At 39.9% G+C, this 24,016-nt stretch overlaps 2 protein-coding genes across 2 annotated transcripts in view; one reads left to right on the top strand and one right to left on the bottom strand.

The window, feature by feature from the left end:
- Positions 1 to 13,872, bottom strand: part of LOC134224345 (uncharacterized) — a 64,605-nt gene extending 50,733 nt beyond the window's left edge. The window contains exon 1 of the mRNA XM_062703675.1: positions 13,507 to 13,872. The gene's annotated coding sequence lies outside the window, so the exon portion shown is untranslated. The remainder of the gene's footprint in view (positions 1 to 13,506) is intronic.
- LOC134224346 (hemicentin-1) overlaps positions 1 to 24,016 on the top strand; it is a 587,700-nt gene that overhangs the window by 189,532 nt on the left and 374,152 nt on the right. The window lies entirely within an intron of this gene.

Raw genomic sequence — 24,016 nt, 5'->3', positions numbered from 1 at the left:
ATGTGGAACATCGCGTTTTCCATAAAGATTGGTCAGATGATGATGCTCACGTTGAAAAAAAGGAAGGCTGTTTTGCTTAATTTGTTCGGAAAGTTTTCTATATTGAAGGAATAGAACCTGAATCCAAGCATTCTATGAAATATGGTATTTGAAAGCGCCCAAGTAGGAAACAAAAGTTAATAGAACTTCAAAGGTTTCAATTTAAATTTTCATTTGTTGATTCAAATTATTGGTACAATAGATTATTAAAGCAACAAACTCCCTTTACTCAAGCTAAAGCGAAGTCAGAAAATGCAGTACGGGCCAGATTTGCTGTTAGTAAAATTTTGCAAAACAGATCAAAACTTTCCAGGGCGGAGAACTTGTTCAGGAATGCATTTCGGTTGTTGTTCACATCGTGCCCTAAGGAAACAACCTCCTTCAGTAGCATTAGTTTACGCGGAATACGGTGAAGAGTAAAAGTTCTCGCAAAAGATTTGAAAGCTACGTTACGTGAAAAAGCCGCCGGCTTTATATTTTACTCTCTCGCAAACGATGAAAATACTGAAGTGAAAAACGTTGCAAAGGTTGCTGTCTTCATAAGGTCATTTTCAAATGACAGAGAAATTGGCAGCATTGATGATGATTTCCCAATGCAGGGAACAAGTAACGGGAAAAACCTTAGGGCTGTTAAGACCTGTGTAAAAGATCTTTTTTTCTCTTTCAAAAACTTAAGTGACCTTATGATTGATGGAGCACCAACAATGACAAGAAATAACAATGGCCTTGTGATAATTCTAAGCAAGGGAAAGCAATCACATAGGTATGGCGATATTTCCGTGCCGTTTCACCAAAAAAAATCGATATGCGAAAACGATCAATATTCCTCAATTATTGACGCTCGTCAAACTTTATCTATGGTAGGGAACTCAACCCACACCAATTATAAATGATGTTGACGAAAAGGAAAGCAGAATACAGAGACTTGCTGTATTATTGCGAACTTCATTGACTAAGCCTTGGTACCATGCTTGAGAGATTTTATTTTATTTTCGAAAAGAAAATGGCCCTATTTCTATAAGAGAAAGGAAACTACAGCCCAAGCTGAATGATTCTGAATAGATTCTAATAATAATAAGGGGCCCTCCTTAGCCGTGCGGTAAGACGCGCGTCTACAAAGCAAGACCATGCTGAGGGTGGCTGGGTTCGATTCCCGGTGCCGGTCTAGGCAATTTTCAGATTGGAAATTGTCTCGACTTCCCTGGGCATAGAAGTATCATCATGTTAGCCTCATGATATACGAATGCAAAAATGGTAACTTGGCTTAGAAACCTCGCAGTTAATAACTGTGGAAGTGCTTAATGAACACTACGCTGCGAGGCGGCTCTGTCCCAGTGTGGGGATGTAATGCCAATAAGAAGAAGAAGAAGAAGAAGAAGAAGAAGAAGATAAGTGACTTGAATTTTCTAGCAGATATCGCCAAACATCTTAATGACTTGAACATAAAGCACCTTGGCACAGTGGGTTGCTGAAACCTGGTACATTTATTTCATCCTGTTGAAAACAGTTCATGCAATACTGTTGGTAAAGTAACGAAATTTCAATTTTTTAACATCCGGTAAACGGTGTAAATAATTTAATTTAATGTTTCAAATGGATCTCTAATGCAATGACGAAGACAAAATAAACAAAAAAGATTGTTTGAACGCATATAAATCGTGTTTAGTTTTTCTGAAAAAAAAAAAAAAAAACAATGATTATATTAAGAATATTTAAAAAGATATGTACAAAATATTTTCTGGCCCACCATCAACTTTGAATTTCAGAAATTGGCCCGTGGCTTTAAAAGGTTGGGCAGGCCTAGTTTAAATTTATTTCTATTCAAAAGAACAGTAAGATCGATTGAATATTGCATTTATTTGCCTGCTCATGCTCTTTGCAAATACATTTAAAATCATAACATATTTTTATCTGTGTTGATTGCATGCAGTGCACAATGGAGAAATCCGATTTCAAAGGTGGAAAAAAATTGACAACTTTCTTCACGAACAACTTACAGAAGAGATCAAGAGCTTATTCGAAAGGGAATTTTGCGAGTGCTGTTTTCATGGACGTGGAATGCTTTTGTATGTAGTTATTGAGCTCGTTTTGCCCTAATGCCCATATATCACAAGTTTCCAAACTATTTGTCATTTCATCTTCAAGACATTGTCTTAAAATTGTGTTTATCTCTTCACTGTGGATTCACAAAAGGGCACTAAATATATTTTGTTGGTAAAAGTTCTGAATTCTGAATACTGAATTCTTTGCAAAATTCCCTTTCGAATAAGCTCTTGATCTCTTCTGTAAGTTGTTCGTGAAGAAAGTTATCAATTTTTTCCACCTTTGAAATCGGATTTCCCCATTGTGCAGTGATTTATCATCACTGGGGAGACCTTTTAGGATGACATTGAACAACCGTTCAGTTATGTCGTCGTATTTGAAAAACGGAGAAGGGCTGTTTGGGCGAATCCCATTTGGCCGAAGGCTACTAGGCCGAAAGTTGTTTGGTTGAATATACCATTTGGCCGAACAGACCATTATGTCGAAAGGGTCATAGTGCCGAATAGGTTATTTGGCCGAACGGTCATTTGACTGAACAGGTCATTCGGCTAAAAAGGTCGTTCGGGCGAATGTGTCATTTAACGTCTCCCATCTCACATCTCACTTCTCATCTCATACTTCTCACTGTGAAAAGTGCGTAGTGTGAAGTGAGTAGTGAGACATGCAACTTTTCACTTCGCACTACTCACTTTCCACAATGAGAAGTGAAAAATAAGAAATGAGGTGTATCAATTCTCACTCCTCATTTCTCAATGCTCACTTTAAAAACTGAGAAGTGAGAAGTAAGCAGTGAGATGTGGGAAATAGGTAGTGGGAATTGATACGTCTTTTCACACCTCATTTCTCACTTTTCAAATGACCTATTCGGCCAAATGACCTGTTCGGCCAGGTGTTATAGTCGGCCAAATTTCCTATTCGGCCAAATGTCCCAGATGGGTTTTGTCCTAATGGTTTGTTTGGCCTAGTGGCATTCGGTCAGATGAGTTTCGGCCAAACGACCCTTGATCTCCTGAAAACTCGGCAACGGATACCATAATTGGCGGAATACTTCGCTTTTTCGCATGAATCGCATGAAATCCAGCTTTCTTCTATATTTTCCGCGCTTTGGCAGGACGGTCTTGAAACCTTGTTTCTTAGAAGGAAGTGGAGAATTCAGAGACTCCCCTTTCCTCTTGTTTTTGTTGATGCTCATTGCTGAGCGAGGTTACATGATCTTCTAAGAGGTTTAGTCCATGATCGGTGTCCTTCCGCGTTTGCGGAAGTAAAATTCCGACAAGCGGTGGTATAATCCTTCCTCAAAGGCGTCCAACGTTAAATGAAGGTACGGGTCCAAGCAAAGATCGTAACGGGATACAAATAGCGCTGAGAAGCGACTAAAATAAAAATTCCTCTAACAAATTAGAAATTTTCCATAAAAAATTAGATAAATATAAAATTTCCACAAATAGTGCAAAATTTCCATAAGCAAAACAAACATAAATTAGCACTTTTACAAGCAAAAATTGCAGTTTTTGTCCTTAAAGAAATCAAAATATTCCACGGAAAAATACAAAACATCAATCTATTTACATTGGAATGAATTTCGGTCTGTCCGACCCTTATAAACTCGGAAACTACTGAACCGATCGGCGTGAAAATTTGTATGCAGAGGTTTTGGAGCCGGGAAAGATGGTTCGAGAGACCCCCCTCTTGGAAAGAGGGGCTTCCATACAAGTGAAACAGAAATTTCTGTTTTTTTTATTTCTATATGAAAATTCTGCTTCGAGAATTGTAATTTTTGCTTTTAAATGTGCTAATTTAATTTTATTTCGTGGAAAATTCTCAATTGTTTATGGAAATTCAGCATTATTTGTGGATTTTTCTTATTTATTTATTGCTCATACCCTGATTTTTCTATTGGCATGTTTCTATTTTTTTATGAAAAAAAATTTAAATTTTTCTTAGAAATTTTATGTTGATGTCTTGAGAAGCACTGTGGAAATTAATATAGTTTCGGTAGTATTAAAAAACCTTCTTTCAGTAAAGAGAAAAAACAATTGCACAATATTCTCATTTATCATTTCCATTTCTCATTGTGTACAGTAAGGAGCGGAAAATAACAAATGAGAAGAGAGTTACTGTTAACTTCTCACTTTTCATTTAGTAAAAGGTAAGAAGTGTGAAGAAATCTTTGGGAGCGATAAACGAGAAGTGTAAAAGTTTGAAGTGAGAAATGAGAAGAGGGATGGTTAAATGTTAAATGACTATTTCGGCCAAACGATTCAGAATTCCTCCATTGCCATCCACTATTTTTAATTTGTTTGTATCAACAAATACTAATCTCGTTTTATACTTAAAACCCTCTTCAATTTATTGTAATCGACTATCAATACATTTTCAGCTTTTCAGCCGATTTGGGCTGACCAACTTTTTCGGTTAAATGTCATTTACCGTCCGGCCAAAAAACATTTTCGTTCGTATCACTTGTTCGACCATTAGGCCTGTTCGGCTAAGTGGCTTGTTGGGCCAGATGGTATATTTGATCTACATGAATTTTTTCGGCCATTAGCATAGCATATGTGATTGTACAAATCGTGGGTGGCTACACAATGCTCAATTGAGCAATCTACTGTATATTGTCGCAAATTGGTATTTGGGATTAGTACTAGGGCTTCCATTTTTCCCTGGAATGAACTTCCCGGGAATTAGGAAATAAAATATTAACTTCTCGGGACTTCCCGGGATCCCGAGAAATTGAAACATATACGAATCTAATTCAAAATCAACTATCAAAAAAAAATAGTCGGCGAAAAAAACTTACGATAAAAAATTACCCACAAAGGGGATTTATTATGGCTACTTTGGCCTCAAACGATCAAAGTTTTGCTAAAAAGTCAGATTTTTTTATTAGTTTGGAAAGCGTTAACTCCTTCTGAAAAACGTTCGCCATGTCATAAACATCAGTATTCGCATCAGTATTCGCATCAGTATCCACATCAGAGCCAGTGCACTCAAAAGATCTGTAGCACCCTAATGAGCTCCACTAGATATGTTCTAATTTTCCATGATGTCCGTATTGTTCCTTAATATGTAGGAAAAGAAGGCTCAGATAGGTTTTGACGTAAACTACGTCTAAGGGGAAGACTCAGATACAGGGTGTAAAACCGAAATTTCCAAATTCGAGACCGTCACGAAATTAGGATAGATTTCAAACGCGAATAGCGTCTTTATCTTTCGATGGATTTTCGACATTTGCTTATCAATCGATTCAGAAACTCTCCAGCAATTTGCCAATTCTATTGATACTATTGATTATCAACGTTTAACTATTGAAAATGTTGTTTCTTTCCAAACCGGGTGAAAAATTCAATTCCGTTCATAAATCCCCAACACGGACATCAGATTGCAGTAAGGTACGGGCCTTTTGATCCACTGCTTCGTTTTCCCTGTGTATAAAAAGCCCCGTGTTTCGCGTGCGCGCGTCATTTTCATTCTGGATGTCACGGCGAGCGGACCAGGGCGTCCAGAAGCGGTCCCAGTGACAACGGCTGTCTCAGCGGAAGATTTTTTTCGGTCGGCGGTGGTGGCGGTCGTGGAAGCATCAGCACATCATTTCATCCGTGTCCCATCTTCGGCGGATCTGGCAATCGACGGCGTTCGTTGAGCCGAATCATCGGATGGCACATAAGTGGCAATTAATCGGTTCTTCTCAGGACCATCATTATATTTGGGAGGAAGGTTAAGTTGAAATAATTTTCCTAAAGTGCAACCGTTAGGAACTGGAAAATTCTTCGGTGAAATTTTCTAACGTAATTCGGAGTTGTATGATTTTAGTGATTGAGAATGTTGATATTAGACGAACTTTCTTCATAGAACAAAGCATAATTGTTTGGCATCGGTAGCGGAATCATAGCATTAGTGCCGGTCCGAGCATAGGCTGTCATCGGAAGGTTGCTACAGCAATTTATTCACTAATGTGGCGTTTGCAACGATTTGGATGTTGTCGGCACAGCATGAAATTTTCCCCCGAGACTAATTTTGTATTTTTCCTGTTGATTGAAAAAATAATCGGTTCCGAGATGAACTTTATTCAAAGCGCAACGCTGATGCTGGTAGTTGAATCCCAAGCAAGTATCGGAAGGAGACCATGCAAACAATTGATTCGCATTATGACTGAAAAAATGTATGGCGTCAGTATTGATGTTTGCTACAGATTTTTTGACGTAAACTTCGTCTAAGGGGAAGACTCAGATACAGGGTTTGAAACGGAAATTTCCAAATTCGAGACTGTCACAAAAATTAGGATAGATTTCCAACGCTCATAGCGTCTTTATTTTATTTTCGACATTTGCTTATCAATCGATTCGGAAACCCTTCAGCAATTTGCCAATTCTATTGATACTATTGATTATCATTAATGCTTAATTTTTTTTCTACAACAAATATGATTTTGAAAAAGTATCACCGGCGCGTGCTTACTCGCAATCTACATGCTGATACATTTACAGTTACATCAAACAACTGAAAACCGAAATACACCACTCCAAAATTACGAGGTGACAATGTTAGAAAGAGACAAAAGATAGGAAAAATAACACGGTGTGTAGTGCCTCCCCGAGTCACCTGAGCCACTTTCATTGATGGTAGCCGATCGTTAGTACTTCATATCAAATATCATATCATATCATTGCATATCAAAGAATATTGTGACCAAATTTCATAAAATTTGGTCAACAAAAACCCCCCTGACAATAATAGAACAAAACCTGTCAAAGCCGTCATTCCTCCTACATCATACAATCAAATTTAAACTGAGCGCTGCTAATGTTAATGACGACGACCGCGCGACCCACACCATCGCCGGGAAGAAAATTTCCGGTAGGAGCTCCGCCGATGCCGAAGGTGGTACCACAGTCTGCTCTCCGCGATTCAAGTTCGAGACAGCAGCACGTACGGACGTGTTTTTTGTTCGCGCATTTTGACGTTAACTACGTCTAAGGGGAAGCCTCGGATACAGGGTGCAAAATGAAAATTTACAAATTGGGGACCGTCACGAAATCATGTAAGATTTCAAACGGTAATGGCGACTTTATCTTTCGACGGATTTTCGAGATTTTGTTATTAATAGATTCGGAAACTTTCCACCAATTTGCTAATTGTATTAAAACTATTCATTATCAACGGCAAACTATTGAAAATGTTATTTCTTTCCAAACCGGGTGAAAAATTAAAAAATAATCAATCCCGTTCATAAATCCCCAACACGGACATCAGATTGCAGTAAGGTACGGGCCTTTTGATCCACTGCTTCGTTTTTCCTGTGTATAAAAAGCCCCGTGTTTCGCGTACTCGCGTCATTTTCATTCTGGATTTCATGGAAAGCGGACCAAGGCGTCCAGAAGCGGTCCTAGCGACAACGGCTGTGGTGGTGCGGATGAAAATTTTTCATTCGATAGTGGTGGCGGTCGTGGCAACAGCAGTACGTCTTTACATCCGTGTTACAAGCAGCATTTTTGGATCTGGCAATTGACGGCGTGCGTAGAGCCGAATCATCAGATGGCTGTCGCGCAGTCCAGTAGTTGTTGTTGGTGAGGCACATAATTGGGAATGAATCGGATCTTTTCAGAACCACCATTATGTTTGGGAGGAAGGTTAAATTGAAATAATTTGTCTATAGTGTAACCGCTAGGAACTAGAAAATTTTTCAGTGAAATATTTTAGCGTGATTCTGAGCTCAATTATATGATGTTTGTCTAGCACTTAACTACTCTTCTTGCTGTGGATTTAATTTTGAACAATGATTCAGTGATTGATAAGTGATTGAGAAAGTTGATATAAGACGAACTTTTTTCATAGAACAAAGCATAATTGTTTGGTATCGGTAGCGGAATCATAGCATTACTGCCGGTCCGAGCGCGCGTCAGAAGGAGAAGCTGCAAATATGTATTCGCATGGATGGAAATAAAACCTTTAACAAGTAGCAGGCTACCTACTAGAATTATAATCTTGATGGGAAATTTCACTTGACTGTTACCAGGGTAGAAATATTTCACAGTCAATGCAGTGAAAAACATGGATCTCAGTATAATCTGCAGTCGCCTTCATCGCCGCCGTGGTGAGTGCGACTGGGTGCAGCCGAAAAATCATTTCCAACACCGACAGTTCAATTTCGCATTCAGCCACTCACAAGTCGCTCTGACAGGCTGCTCAGTTCGCGCCTTACCGTATGACTGTGAGTGGCCCATTTAAACGCGTGGTGAATTTTTTCAATTTGCTGGGTGAATGTGTACATTTTGCTGTGGTAAATTTCATCTTCGCGGCGCAGTGGGTGATGTGAGTTCTGTTGTTTACTTTTCTGCCTCTCCGGGAATGTGAGATTGATTTCAAAGCAGGAAGAAAATAAAAACATGATATAAAAAAACATCACCTTCATCCAGTGCTGCCGAAAATTTACAACCTTGACTGTTACTGCTATCCACGCGAATAATTATCGGCAGCGTCTTTTTATAACGCGCGCTTGTGATTCTGCTACCGATGGAAAACAATCTGCCATCACTAAGCAATTAAGTTTTACTTTGAACAAAATTCATCTCGCCTCAAGTTGTGACTTAAGAGCTACTTTCTCTGATGGTAGCCAATCATTAGTACTTCAGACAAGAAAATTTAATCTGAGCGCGAACGACCGCATGAACCACACCATCGATGAAATTTCCGGTAGCAGCTCCGCCGAAGCCGATGGTGGGACTACGATCTGCTTTTCGCGACATCTCGAACGAAATGAGATGGCGCAAATTAATCGATTATTTGTTGTGATAATCGATTAATTTTAAAATCGATTACTTCCAACGATTAATCGATTCACTAATCGACAAGAATCGGGAGTAATCGATTAATCGGGATTTTACGACAACTATTAGATTTCGATTACTTCAATTAATCGATTCATCGTTATGATAATCGATTAATTTTGATTCGATTACTACTCAACGATGAATCGATTCAATAAGCGTCAAGAATCGAGAGTAATCGATTAGTTACTAATATTATAAGCATATTATATTATATTATATTATATTATATTATAAGCATCGGCGGAGTTGCTGAGCAAATTTTATTCCAAATACATATGGGATATTGGAAAAATCGGTTCTTCTCAGGGCTTCCATTCTTTACAAAGGAAGATTGAGGCGGGGCGAACTTTTCTCAAAGTGCAAATTAACCGCTTGGAGACGCCATAAAGTTGCCTGGCGTCCGTAGCAGAATCACGAGCGCGCGTCGGAGGGAGATGCTACAATTTCGAAAGTTTAATTCTTTCAAGATTCTTATTTGGTTTTGTTATTCCAGCCTATGGCGTGGCTCGTGTGGTCGTTAGTGATTCGAAATATGCATTATTGGGAATTAATCGATTCTTCTCATGGACACCATTTTAAACATAGGAAGATTGAGGCGAGACGAATTTGTTCGAAGTACGACGTCGAAGCAGAATTACGTTGCCGTTCGTAGCAGAATAACGAGCGCGTATTGTAGAGAGCTGCTGCAAATATGTATTCTTGCACTGGCACTAGATTCTTCATTTCACCAAACTGTTTTACGTAGTTTACGTCGGGCGGTCGTGTCTTGTACACAACCCTTATGATTTTTTCTTTTACATCATAGGCGGAGACTTCTTAACATCACCAATTCTGGAACGTAACCACATTATTATTTTTTTATCGAAATTTAATCTGCATATTTTACGATGTTGAAGACAATCTGTACATTCCGCATTCAAATATTGGTAATAAGTTTAGGTAACTATCGATCAGAAAATCCAAAGAATGATAGAAGTATCTCAAAATTAAAATAAAGTCGTCTGTAAACAACAGGACCAGTACCTGTCAAAAGTCATGCGTGACGACGCTGTGCAATGGAGTATAGTGAATTATGATAAAGCAAGCATTTTTATATGAGATGTCAGATTGAAGTCAGCACTTCAATGGACTACAATAGAAACGTTTTTTTATCACTACATTTTTTGTAGGGACGTGGCCGACGCTGTTGTTAATTTCAAAAATTATTTATTAATAAATTTGTATTATTATAATGGCTAATTAGTTACGTTATCGTTTAATTACCATTCTTGAGTTTGTTTCAATTTTGTTTGAACTACAATCTCCGAGTTATGAATAATATCGCAAAAATGTCATTTATGATGCACGTGCATCACTTAAACACACTCCACATACTTTGTAGTACATAATCTAAGTATTTAGCTTCAATAATGGAAACAAAAAAAATTGAAATTTTGTATGAAAATTTTTTCCCGTTTTTGGCAACAACCCCATTTTGGCAACATAAAAACCGGTCGTGTTGCCAAAATCGGGAAGGGACTGTATACCGTCTTACCCTACTTACGAACCGTCCAAAGCAGAACAAAGTAACCCGGATCTTGCAAATGTTTCGCATCATATACAAAACACGTTCAATCGCACACTTATTCACCGAACGTTAAAAACAGAACCACAAACTCGGATTTCACGAATGTTCTGCGTCCTACCTAAAACACGTCCGATAGCGCAGAAATCATTAAATTTTACCCCCTTTGAACAACAGATTCGGCTCGCGCAAACTATCTGCCAACTGAGCAGAAATTCGACAAAACAGACACTCTTGTTGAAAATTTTTCGCCCAATCGACCCTGTTTCTTAAATAAAGTTGACGAATTAGACAAATAATACGATATTTTTATAATTTGGACAAATATGTGAACGACAGAGTCCCAATATGGCTGCAATGATGGCTGTAAGGTGAAGTCTTAGTTTTCATTATTGATTTCGGGGAAGAAATAATCTCATTAAAGTTGAGAATGCTTTGTTGTATTTTTAAAGAGTTTTTTATTTGATTTTAAATTCAAATTAAGGCAATTAATAATATAATGGTGAGCAGGATTGCTTGTTAATTTTTGAAATCTTTAAGGGTTTTTAATGATCTCCAATCATGTGTATATGTTTTTTTTTTTTAAACGGAAAAATATGGAATACCTTATTAATTTTGGTGATGCAAAATGAGTTTGCGTTTGAATCAGTCAAAATAATGGTGACTCAATCAAAATTGTGAAAAAAATCAGACCACATAAACACAAGTTGTTATTATTTACACACAAAGATATAATGTAGTGGAAGCATATTGAATAAACTAGCTGTAAACTTCTGCATACGACTCTCGCCAATAATTAAAGAAGTATTGTGGAAAAATGTTCAGAATCAGCATGGTAGATGTCTGTTCCTTTTCAACTTTTATTCATTTTGAAGTTTGCGTTCTGATTTCATGTATATTTACTTTTCTACCAACCAACCTGGCTCTATCAACAAATATCAAACCAATGTAAAAGCCGTAACGTTCGTGTCGCAATGTTGAATTTTCCTCAAAATTTGTACATTAACGCTAACTTCGGAAGTTAGTACAGCGTCAAACAGCTCACCACTTCCGAAGATAGCTTCAACGTATGAGAGTTGTGAGAAAAAAAATAAGTTTGATAGTCGACCATTACAGTTTTCAAACCGGTTTGAGTATTTAGGATCGTAATTATATGTCCCAATAAATAGCACAATGTACGAAGATCCCAACGAAAATAATATTTTGTTGCTAAATCAAAAAGCAGAACTAACGATTCAGCTCAATATATTCAATATTCTCGTTCAGTAGAGAACAGTTCACTGCAACTGAGTGTGTAGGTTATCAATTTACAACTACAAATTATTGTGTAGCCATCAATGCTCAGTCCAATATAATTTGTCAAAACCACAAAATCAGTGCCAGAATCGAATGACTTGATACGTGATATGTAAAAAAATTTGCGAACATTAAACGGGAACTGCTACGGCCGTGAATCGCAAGTCAGTCCCTTCTGCATATGGCAGATGGGACTTACTTACGATTCACAGCAGTGTTTTTCATTCATGCACATTGCGATAAGCATATCTAGCAGCAGTCATCTACCAATCGCTAGCTTCCTGTCATCGGAGTACGTGAAACACATTTGTCATCCTCTCGTGGGTCGATATCGTTGGACGCCTGTTCTATGGCATCTACATGTAGCTATTTTTATGGATAGCAACCAACCTATATCGAATCAGACCATCGTTCACAGCAGGTATGAACCCGACCCTACACTCATCCAATTAGGTTTATAAATATGAAACCAAGGCCAAGCTAATACTGAATAACGTTCTACCTAATCCTTCCGCAATATTTCCGTACACTATGTTGTCATGTAATACCATTTGTTCCACTGAAACGGTGACGTGCCAGTCAATAAATTTGAGCTGGTATTCCGAATCAGTGAAATGCGAGATTTTTTCCATGAATCGGATGAGTTGTCCGTTTTATGTCCGATTAATTTTTATCATTGACATTTTTATCCTCGCTGTAATGACACTCAATGCAAAGCAGGAATCACTCGACTACAATTCAAATAACACTTCAATAGTGGAATAATGGCCGTTTCCGATGGCGGCAGTATCGCAATAATTAGCTTCCTACCGGATATTGCTGTGACCCGGGATACGAACTTCGTTGCAGCAATACGGTTACGTCGGGGAGGACATCGATTCGACTCCGGAGGTTAATTAGCAGAAGTCCTCTTCAGATGGCTTCCGGTCATTGAACAACAACGAGTCACGCTGGATGGGGGATGCTAAAAGCAAGCACACTCCTGTACCATGGCAGCGTCAACTGTGTGCCGATCTCAGTCAGGGCGATGTACCTGGCTAGGATGGTTTGTAAACAACGAATTGAGCACGAGTGGGTGGTTGAATTCTGCGTAAGGGTATGAGATTAAAAAATTGCGTCTGTTACAATAAAATACCGAATATCAAAAAGCGTTAACGTCTAACTAATTATACTGCTATTCTATAGTTATCAAATTAAGAAATCCGATGCCATGAATCGAAAACGTTGGAATGTTTTAACATTTCAAAAAATTGGTTAGCAATTGGTAAGAAAGCTTTTAGGTGGGCTTTGTTAAAGTAGGATTCGAACAGCTGACATCATTTGAAATATCACTGACCCTTATTTCTGTGTAACGGGCAAAGGTGTAATGCGTTTCGAATCGTAATCGTTGCAACTAGGTGTGTTTCGCGGGCATCTGCTATAATGCAGCGAGATGCACTTCTGGGAAGTGTGCGAAGAGCATTGCTACCTGCTTGTCAACTTTAGTTTACTCACGATATGGCACCATGGACTAGATTCACTTAATAGAACACGTCTGAATACTTATTGATGTTCTCAGATGTATGAGGAAGCTCATTTCGGTTCGCTTGTAGTCAAGATGCATTGCAAACAACTGGTAGTTCAGCTGACAGCTTCCCTGTTTATCTTGTATCACAATAGCGAGCAGCTTCAAACACTCAAACATGATTGGTTTATGTTTACTCTTTTAGCTTCACCGAACATGCCAACACTCACTTCTCACTCCTTATCACCCCTTTCGGAATGTCGCCTTCTCAGCCAGCCGAGGGAACATCCCGTTGAAGTCCGTCCCGTCGTCCTCTCCTACAAGTTTCCACGTTCACTACTCCCGGAGCTAAGCACACTCACTCGTAAGACCACCCCAGTGCCGGTACCGGAGTGTACCCAATATTAGCCTGATTTCCCCAGAGATCTAATTACATTACAACGCGCAGTGGAGCGTAAAATAAAAATAGCCAACTCAGCAGCCACCAACTAGAGAGCAGAAGCACTGAAGCAACACCATCTGCAGCCAGGATCTACCGTCTCCGTACGGAAGCACAAAGAATCAGCGCACAGCACATGTGTACTTTCGGAATCGCACACGTTTCCTATTTCCACCAAGGCACCTACCCAGTCACTAGTTGGCGATGCCGGTGAAAAGTACCGAGGTAAAACAAACTCCGCCAAAGTGAGGGTGGAGAAAATGAGCAAACATGTACTTATTTCCTGTGGGTGTGAATGTGTCTGTAATCGTCCGTGTCCCGGGTGAAGGAAAGGTTTGTATTTCATAAGAAGCGAGCAATGCCAATGCCATCCGACCAGCATAACAGGAGGGCCATCCAGTGCTATGCGATACCGGGGAATCATTACGCGATGTTCGATGAAGCAGATTGGTGGATGGTGATACGACTATGGAAGTACGTACTGTTGCCACCACCGTCGAAGTGAGCAAACAACGCGAAAGTGCGATGGCAAAATGCGTTTGATTGGGGTTTGGATTTTGCTGAGGATGTGATTTTGCAGTCGAGTGCGGGTGGGATAACGAACGGAGCAGCAAAGCGGTTCTGTCGATTTGTAAGCGTTGTAACGAAAGTATTGGGGGAATTGGCGGGGTAAAACTCTTCAATAGTTTTCTATCAGCGGCTAATTAAAATTCAAACCAAGCTGCAGAGCACATCAAACATCTTAATTATTTAGATGTTGGTAATTTGCTCTCTCGAAAGGAGCGGCATGAATGAAAAAAGTTATAATATTTTTTGAACGATGCCGATCTACTGACTCATTTGTGATGCAATAAATTAAAATATGGATTTCTCTAGAGTCTTCCTGGAGATTTTTTATAAGTCCGAAAGTGCAGAATCACCACATGAATCGAGCCCACTACTTGGTTAAACATCCTTGCCATACTCTTCCGGTGATCCAATTTCTTATTTTCTTATTTTTTAATTTACATATTTTTATTCTTTCATATTTTTACATTTTCATATTTTCTTATTGACATATTTTCATACTTTAGTATTTTTATATCTCCACGATCTTTTTTCATATCTAATTTTTTTATATTTTAAAATCTACATATTCATGTTTTCATAACTGTTATTTTTTATATATTTATTTCCTAACATTTCCATATTTTCAGAATTGCATACGCTACACTGAGGCTTTAACCAACTAAGCTACGAAGGATCTCCGTCGGCCTTCGCAACCTAGCGGCTACTGAATGAGCTCGAGATTCCCAAATTGAACGCATAGTCAAATCATTCGCAATTCATTTGTCAAACCAACACATTAGAGGAGCTCAGACCCGACCGCATTGCATAGGCAAGAGCACGCAACTCAGGTTCAGTTCAATCAAAGTTAATTGCCTATATTCGACGGAGGTCCTTCGTAGCTTAGTTGGTTAAAGCACCAGTCTAGCGTACTGAGGGCCGTGGGTTCGAGTCCCATTAAATACATTTTTCAAATTGGCAATGTTGTTGTTTTACATTCCCTGGTTGCTACTAGAGACCGAGAATAACTCTGCATCTCCACAATTATCACGGGAAGGAATTTTTGTTAGTTGGATGGGGTTATCAGAAACATGTATCGGGATTCACCATGGAAAGCAATGTGATCTATGCAACTTCTATTCAACCAATTATTACGAATATTTTTATTTACAATAGCAATTTACAACGAGGGTAGATTATAATATTGTATGTACATTGGGGTCTCTTTTACGCGGGTCGCTTTTTACGCGGATTTTGGGATTTACGCGGTTTTTGGAATTTACGCGGTTTTTTTACGCGGACTTAATTTTTTACGCGATTTTTCGAAAACGTCTTGGAACCATATGAAAATTGTAAAAAGTTGATTCTTGATCGATTTTTGCAAAAGTCGTTTTTACGCGGATTTCGGATTTTACGCGGTTTTAAAAAAATATATATTTTTCAAGGAAAAACACTTAGAGTATTTAATAAAGGTACGATGCTGGGTCATTAGAGCGAAGGCCGTAAGTCCCGAAGGTCATTCGGCGGAATTAGAAGTGAGAAGGGAGAAGTGAGAAATGAGGAGTATTATGTGAGAAGTGAGAAATGAGAAAAAAGGTGTAATATGTGAGAAGTGAGTAGCAAGAAGGGAGAAGTGAGAAGGGAGAAGTAAGAAGTAAGAAGTGAGAAGTGAGAAGCGAGAAGTGAGAAGCGAGAAGTGAGAAGCGAGAAGTGAGGAAGTGAGAAGAAAGAAGTGAATAGTGAGAAGTGAGCAGCAAAAAGTGAATAGTGAAAAGTTAGATGTGAAGGGTGACCAGTGAGAATTGAGAAGTGATATGTCAGAAGTGAGAAGTGATAAGTGAGAAATGAGAAGTAATTTATGCGAAGTGAGAAGCAAGAACGGAGAAGTGAGGAGTGTGAAGTGAGAAATGAGAAATATGAATGGAGAAATGAGAAGTGACAAGTGAGAGCTGAGAAGTGACTAGAGAGAAGTGACTAGTAAGAAGTGACTAGTGAAAAGTGACTAGTGAGAAATGAGTTATGAGATAAACATGTGAGATGTGTGAAGGGAGAAGTGAGAAGTTAGAAGTTTTAAGTCAGCGTTTCCCAACCTTTTTCTTGAGAGGTACCCCTCCGAACTTTTCCATCATTGAGGTACCCCCTATTTTGATCGCCGCTATAAAAATTAGCATAAATTACAAGATGTACGAAAAACAGACCTAAAAACTAATGGGATATATAGCTCTCGTTGTTTCTATCCAAAAAAAATCATTATTCCGTGAAACTTTGAAATTCAAATTGAGTTTATTCATCAAGCTTTTATTCTAGAAAGGCGGCTTCCGAGCCTCTTGAAAGGAGGCTTCCGAACCTCTTTAAAGGAGGCTTCCGAGCCTCTTGAAAGGAGGCTTCCGAGCCTCTTGAAAGGATTCTACCGAGCCTCTTGAAAGGAGGCTTCCGAGCGTCTTGAAAGGAGGCCTGGGCCTCTTGAAGGAGGCTTCCGAGCCTCTTGAAAGGAGGCTCGAGCCTCTTGAAAGGAAGCTTCTGAGCCTCTTGAAAGGAGGCTCTGAGCCTCTTGAAAGGAGGCTTCTGAGCCTCTTGAAAGGAGGCTTCTGAGCTCTTGAAAGGAGGCTTCTGAGCCTCTTGAAAGGAGGCTCTGAGCCTCTTGAAAGGAGGCTTGAGCCTCTTGAAGGAGGCCTGAGCCTCTTGAAAGGAGGCTTCTGAGCCTCTTGAAAGGAGGCTTCTGAGCCTCTTGAAAGGAGGCTTGAGCCTCTTGAAAGGAGGCTTCTGAGCCTCTTGAAAGGAGGCTTCTGAGCCTCTTGAAGGAGGCAGGCCTCTTGAAAGGAGGCTTCTGAGCCTCTTGAAAGGAGGCTTCTGAGCCTCTTGAAAGGAGGCTTCTGAGCCTCTTGAAAGGAGGCTTGAGCCTCTTGAAAGGAGGCTTCTGAGCCTCTTGAAAGGAGGCTTCTGAGCCTCTTGAAAGGAGGCTTCCGAGCCTCTTGAAAGGAGGCTTCTGAGCCTCTTGAAAGGAGGCTTCTGAGGCCTCTTGAAAGGAGGCTTCCGAGCCTCTTGAAAGGAGGCTTCCGAGCCTCTTGAAAGGAGGCTTCCGAGCCTCTTGAAAGGAGGCTTCCGAGCCTCTTGAAAGGAGGCTTCCGAGCCTCTTGAAAGGAGACTTCCGAGCCTCTTGATAGGAGGCTTACGAGCCTTTTGAAGGGAGGGTTGCGAGCCTTTTGAAAGGAAGCTTCCGAGCCTCTTTGAAGGGAGGGTTGCGAGCCTTTTGAAAGGAGGCTTCCGAGCCTCTTTGAATGGAAGCTTCCGGGCCTCTTTGAATAAGGGTTTCCAAACATTTCAAAAAAGGCATTTGGGACTCTCGAATAAGGACTTCCAACCGTCAAGATTCTAGAATTTAGTTTAGAAGCATATTCTTAAGTTATTCAACTTGTTATTGGTCTCGATCAGATAGATTACATTGATGAATTTTAAAATTCACTCGTCGTTTTGTTCGTTTGGCCTTTTGTCCGATAGCCTAGTTGGGGTTGTGGCAAGATTAACTAGGCTTTGATTTACTGATCGCCATGCATATTATGTATAACACCAAGTTATAGAATCATAAATTATACAATTATGACAACCATTATCAATAAGTTTTAATTGGAATAGTAATACATCAGCCATTATGCATTTTTGCCCGAGGTACCCCTTGGGGCTAGCGAAGGTACCCCCAGGGGTACATGTACCCCAGGTTGAGAACCGCTGTTTTAAGTGAAAAGCGAAAAGTGAGAAGTGAGAAGCAATAAGTGAGAAGCGAAGAAGAAATGAGAAATTAGATACGATAAGTGAGATTAAGATGAAAGAAGTGACAAGCGAGAAAAGAGAGAGAAGTACGAATACGAAGAGAGTACGAAGAGAAAAATGAGAAGTTTGAAGTAAGTAGTGTAAAATGAGGAGCAAGAAGTGAATGGTGAGAAGTAAGAACTGAGAAATGAGAAACGAGTGGTGTGAAACGAGAAGCAAAAAATGAGAAGCGAAAAGGAAGAAGTAAAAAGTGGATGAGAAGATGTGTGAAGTTAGAAGTGAATAGTGAGAAGTGAGTAATAAAAAGAGAGAAATGAGAAGTAAGAAAACGGTAGCGAGAAGTGAAATGCGAGATTTGGGAAGCGTGAAGTAAGGAATGATATGCGAGTAGTGAGAAGTAAAAGGTGAGCAGTGGAAAGTGATTTTTAAAAAGAGAAAAGCGAGAAATAAGAAGTAAAAAGTGGATGAGAAGATGTACGAAGTGAGAAGGGAGAAATAAAAAGGGAGAAATGAGAAGTAAGAAAACGGTAGCGAGAAGTAAAATGTGAGATTTGGGAAGTGTGAAGTAAGGAATGATATGCGAGTAGTGAGAAGTAAAGGGTGAGCATTGGAAAGTGATTTTTGAAAAGTGAAAAGTGAGAAGTAAAAAGAAGTAAGAAATGAGAAGTGAGAAGTAATATGTAAGATGTAAGATGTAAGTAGTGAAAAATAAGAAGGGAGAAGTGAGAAGGTGGAAATGAGAAATTAGAAGTGAGAAGTAAGAAGTGGGAAGCGTAATGTGAAAAGTGAAAAGTGAGAAGCGGGAAGTCAAAAGTGAGAGGCGAGAAGGGAATAGTGAGAAGTGAGAAATGAGATAAATATGTGAAAATGACAAGTGAGAAACGAGAAGTGGTAAGTGAACCGAGAAATGGGATACTTCGAGTGAGAAGTGAGATCGAGAAGTGAGAAATTCAATACGAGAAGATGTGACAAGTGAGAAACAAGAAGTGATAAGTGAGAGCCGAGGAGTAGGTTGGAGGCGACAAATGAGAAGTGAAATGTAAGATGTCAGAAGCGAGAATTGAGAAGTAAGAAGCCAGAATTCAATGGAGAGAACTGAGTTGTGAGATGTGAGAAAGGAGGAGCGAGAAATGAAAAGTAGTAAGATGTGATAAGTGAAGGCAAGAAGGGTGAAGTTAGAAGATAGAATTGGTGAGAAGTAAGAAATGAGAAGAGAGAAGTGGAAAATAAGAAGTGAGAAGTGAGGATTGGGGCCCTCCTTAGCCGTGCGCCAAGACGCGCGGCTACAAAGCAAGACCATGCTGAGGGTGGCTGGGTTCGATTCCCTGTGCCGGTCTAGGCAATTTTCGGATTGTAAATTGTCTCGAATTCCCTGGGCATAAATGTATCATCGTGTTAGCCTCATGATATACGAATGCAAAAATGGTAACTTGGCTTAGAAACATCGCAGTTAATAACTGTGGAAGTGCTTAATGAACACTAAGCTGCGAGGCGGCACTAACCCAATGTGGGGCTGTAATGCCAATAAGAAGATGAAGAAGAGAAGTGAGGAGCGAGAAGTGAGGGGGGAGAAGTGAAAAGTGAGAAATGAGATAAATATGTGATAAGTGAAAAGTGAGAAATGAGATAAATATGTGATAAGTGAAAAGTGAGAAATGAGAAGCTATAAGTGAGAAGTGAGAAATTTAATACGAGAAGTGAGATGTGAGAAATGAGAAGTGAGAAACGAGAAGTGATAAGTGAAAGCCGAGAAGTGAATGGAGAGAAGTGAGTTGTGAGAAGTGAGATATGAGAAGTGAGGAGTGAGAAGCAAAAAGAGCGAAGTTAGAAGGGAAAAGTGAGGTGTGTGATGTGAAAAGTGAGAAGCAAAGAATTGAGAAGTGAGAATCGAGAAGTGAGAAGTGAGAGGCGAGAAGTGAATAGTGAGAAGTGAGATGTAAAAAGTGAAAAAATTAGATAAAGATGGGAGATGTGAGAAGTGAGAAGGGAGAAGTGTACCACGCGAATTTGACGTCACTTGTTCCATTGCTTGGATTGCAATCGTGACGTCATACTCGTATGGCTACACATTGAGAGTTCGTTTGGCTACACTCGTCTTCGCCTCAGCTCGTCTATAGAACCTACAGTGTTTGATTTGGGTACAATATTTAGACAACTACCCGGGATGCGGGTGGTCGTCGAGCAACTCGAAAACATTATCGAGTTCGCAAGCGGAAAGCATAACATCAGTAAGGAACTGAAACACAACCTGCTGGTGCACCGCCATGCTGTTCGAGTCGTAAGACAAGAACAGGACGCTTTTATCAGCCACCCGAGGGAAGCGAGAAGGCGGACAAAGGTGCCACAACTGAGGCCTTCTCCTTCGTTGGGAGATCGAATATGGCCGAAGAGGCGATTGATTTCGCCCTGACGTCCAACGAGGAAAATACTGCGCCTAACCAAAAACCGCTCAGGCAGCAAACCGGCGAAGGAGCTCAGAGCAAAGCCAAACAGTAGGCGACAGTAAGCCAAACGTTGTCTTGACGGAGCACATCGGGCTGTAGCGGAGCCCGAAGGGCGTTGGCACAAACCAGACGCAAGTCGCCGGGCCGCAAGAGGGTACCTGACGGCCAGTGCCATGGGCACAAGCGACCGAAAATCCCTGGCAGCTGGTCAGTAGCTCAAAGCGGAAATCAATCGAAAAGCTTTCGGCGCAGGAACAGGACGCGCGAAGCGTCAGACGCACCAAGACTGGTGAAATGATCTTTGTGCTGAAACGTAGAGCGCAAGCTAGCGGGACGACTGGCCCAACCCTAGCAGCACACATGCTTCACATAGGTTGCTGCAACTCATATGTGACCAGATTTAGACACAATCAAGTTGCTGCAACCATTTTTGTCTGACTTGTACTGCTCGGGAAGAGATCTTGGGTGCCGGCGCCGAGGTGAGGTCGTTGGGGAAGGAAGTGACCTTCCAGTGCAAGCAATTGGACGAGGTCACGAACGCGGATGACGTCGTCTCTGGCGTCAGAGAGCAGTGCGGTACAAAGGTCGTCCATATGGCACGCAGCTAGCCTACCCTAGTTCATGGAGCGAGGGATGTTGAAATCGGCTGGTCAGTAAGCCCAATAAGCAAACTTCAGCCACCTTCAGTGGGCAGGTAATATTGGTGCTTAGAGTCGGGACATAAATCCTACGACTTTAAGGGCCCAGACCGTAGCAACCTGTGTCGTCATTGTGCAAGGGCACAAGGGGCAGGAATGCGATAGGCACCAATAGGCACCAATGTGTCCATCTGCGCCAGCAAAAAGCAAGCATGTAATCACGTTATGGGTGAACCTCCGTATCCCATCGGAGAAGAAAACAAGAAGAAGCCATGCAAGCAACACAGTTGAATCTTAACCTCTGTGCATCTGTCCAGCAACTGATGTCGCTCTCCTGTCCGACCCGTACAACGTCCCTGACTCGGGTCGTTATTTACGTGACTATTTTCACGCGCATCTCGGAATTTATTCCATGTACCACAAGGAGCAAGCAATATATTTGAAACAGGTCGACAGACCTTTGCTTACGCGTGTAGATCTAAAAGCCTTACTCAAGGATTTTTTTGGAAAGCCAAGAAGTTATGTTGTGTACACATTCTATTTTATGGCAGATAAGTTGTGCTTTATACACATTCTGCACACCAAAAAATTATTAATGTTACAGGTGACGTGATTGAAAAAACTGACACAATAACGCAAGACGTAATATGAATTAAGATGTATTTCTCAGTCAATTTGGATGCACACGAAAGTTTCAGTCCAAACACCACAGTTTCAATGAAAAACAAACTGAAAATTACATCCATCGAACCCAAAGCACAACAACCGGTGCGAGGAACGTATGAAATGACAACACACGCACCCAACACCCAAGCAGCCGACGGGTTGATGCAATGAACATAGCGTACGCGGAAGAATGTAGAGCTTGTTTCACTTTGATCTCTGCTTTCTCATGAAGCGGTGATGGCTGGATGGTAACGTGAGTGGCGCTCACGCAGCGACCCAATGTTCGATTCCCGTCTGGTACTTTATCATTTTTATTTCAATAATACAGCCGTGTAAATTTAAAAGTGAAAGCCTCTTTTAAAGAGTCTCGAAAGTCTCCTTTCAAAAGGGTCGGAAGCCTCCTTTCAAGAGGCTCGGAAGCCTCCTTTCAAGAGGCTCGGAAGCCTCCTTTCACGAAGCAACTTCGGTCCGAATTTTGACAAACATCGCATGATTATTCAAAACATAGAACGACATAGTCAGACGACTTCTCCGCCAACTCATTCATTCGACTGTCACTGAGTGTGCTTACTATGTGCAGAAAAAATCATAATTAGTATTGTTTATAGGTATTTATGTTTACCGTTGAAAGTGCCTCGAGGATAAAAATCGGATTCAGTTCTATGTGATAAATTACTTTACTCATTTAAAGTGTGTTTAGATTTCAGATAATTTACCAATTTGTAGAATGTGAATAAATATTCAATGACTAATATTCAACCGAATATTGACAGTCCAGAGCCGACTATGAATGTGTCTGGAAGTGAGCTGACAAGTGAAGAAAGGTGGACGTCACCAAAAATTTTCGATTATTTTACACTCTGCTCAATAGAGACTCAATAGGAGCTTTCCGTGAATATTCCGAATATTTTCCTGTAGAAATTTGGAACAACTTCCCGTAAAAACTCTGAAGAGATTCTCATGTAAATCCCAAACAATTTTCTTTGGTAATTCCAAAGAGTTCTCGAAACTTGAAAGTAGTTCCCGTGGAAAATTTGAAAATAATTTTTAAATGAATATTCTGGAAAAACTTGAAGAATTTCTGGAGAAGTTCATCAATTGTTTGAGACGAAATTCAAAAGATTCTCCCGTTATTGTCGTGAAAATATCCAAAATGACCAATTCAGCCGAACGACACTTTCGACCAAATGTCCTTTTGACCAAATTGCCTTTTCGACCAAACGACTATTTCGGCTGAAGGACAAGTTCACGATTTTTTCAGCCAAAGGAACTGTTCGACCAAATGACATTCTCGGCCAAATATCTGTAGGCTAGTCTGAAAACATAATGAGAGCATATAGAATATTTTGATTTCGACATCAAATTGATTCATAACTTGTTTTCAAATATGTAGGCCAAGCGGTTGAATTCCAAAATAAACCTGCCTCCATCGCAATGGTTCTTACCTCCCGAACAGCTTAGTAGAAGACAGCAACATTCTAAGTCTCACATTTAGCGAGATATCCACCTAACAAGCATTTCTCCATTTACTAGCGCTTCCAAGCGGATGAATTCTAAACTAATTCTGCTTCCATATTTTTAGCCGAACAACTTTGTAGAAGACGACAACATCCTCAATCGCATTATCAATCAATGTTGTTTCGAGCAGATATTCTTCTAAATTTGCATTGGATTTTCTTCCGATTTAACCCGAAAATTAATTGAATTCTCCATGGTGAATTTCTTTGGAATTCACGAGAAACTATTTTTTAATAAAACAGGAAGTTCCTTAGAGTTTCCATGGGATATTCTTCGGTGTTTTTTTTTTCGCGGAACAACTTCACGGAAAACTCTTCAGAATTTCAAGTAGAATTGTTAGATTTTCCATGGAAAGATACTTTTGCATTTTTTTCCGTTTTCCGTTGGAATGTTCTGTGGAACATCAGTGGGTAATTTTTCGAAATCTCTATGAGTTTTTTTTTACAAATTCTATTGTGAATCCTTTCAAACATTCCTAAAAAAAATCATAGGGAAAGGTGTATCTTGGATTTTTCTTGGAAAAATTCTTACAAATAGTTTTTTAAAATGTTTTATTTTCAATCTTAATTATCTGACTGTTTATCTATTTTGAATAGTATTAGCCATACAGAATGTTGAATACCGAAAATATATATATTTTTATTTGGCAAACCATTATCCATCCATGAATTCGGAACCTTGCCCAATTCAATAGATAGTACTCCTGAACCGTCAAAATATT

Source organism: Armigeres subalbatus, chromosome 3 (genome assembly GCF_024139115.2).
Source record: "Armigeres subalbatus isolate Guangzhou_Male chromosome 3, GZ_Asu_2, whole genome shotgun sequence".
Taxonomy (NCBI): domain Eukaryota; kingdom Metazoa; phylum Arthropoda; class Insecta; order Diptera; family Culicidae; genus Armigeres; species Armigeres subalbatus.
This window is presented reverse-complemented; position numbering and strand designations above follow the sequence as displayed.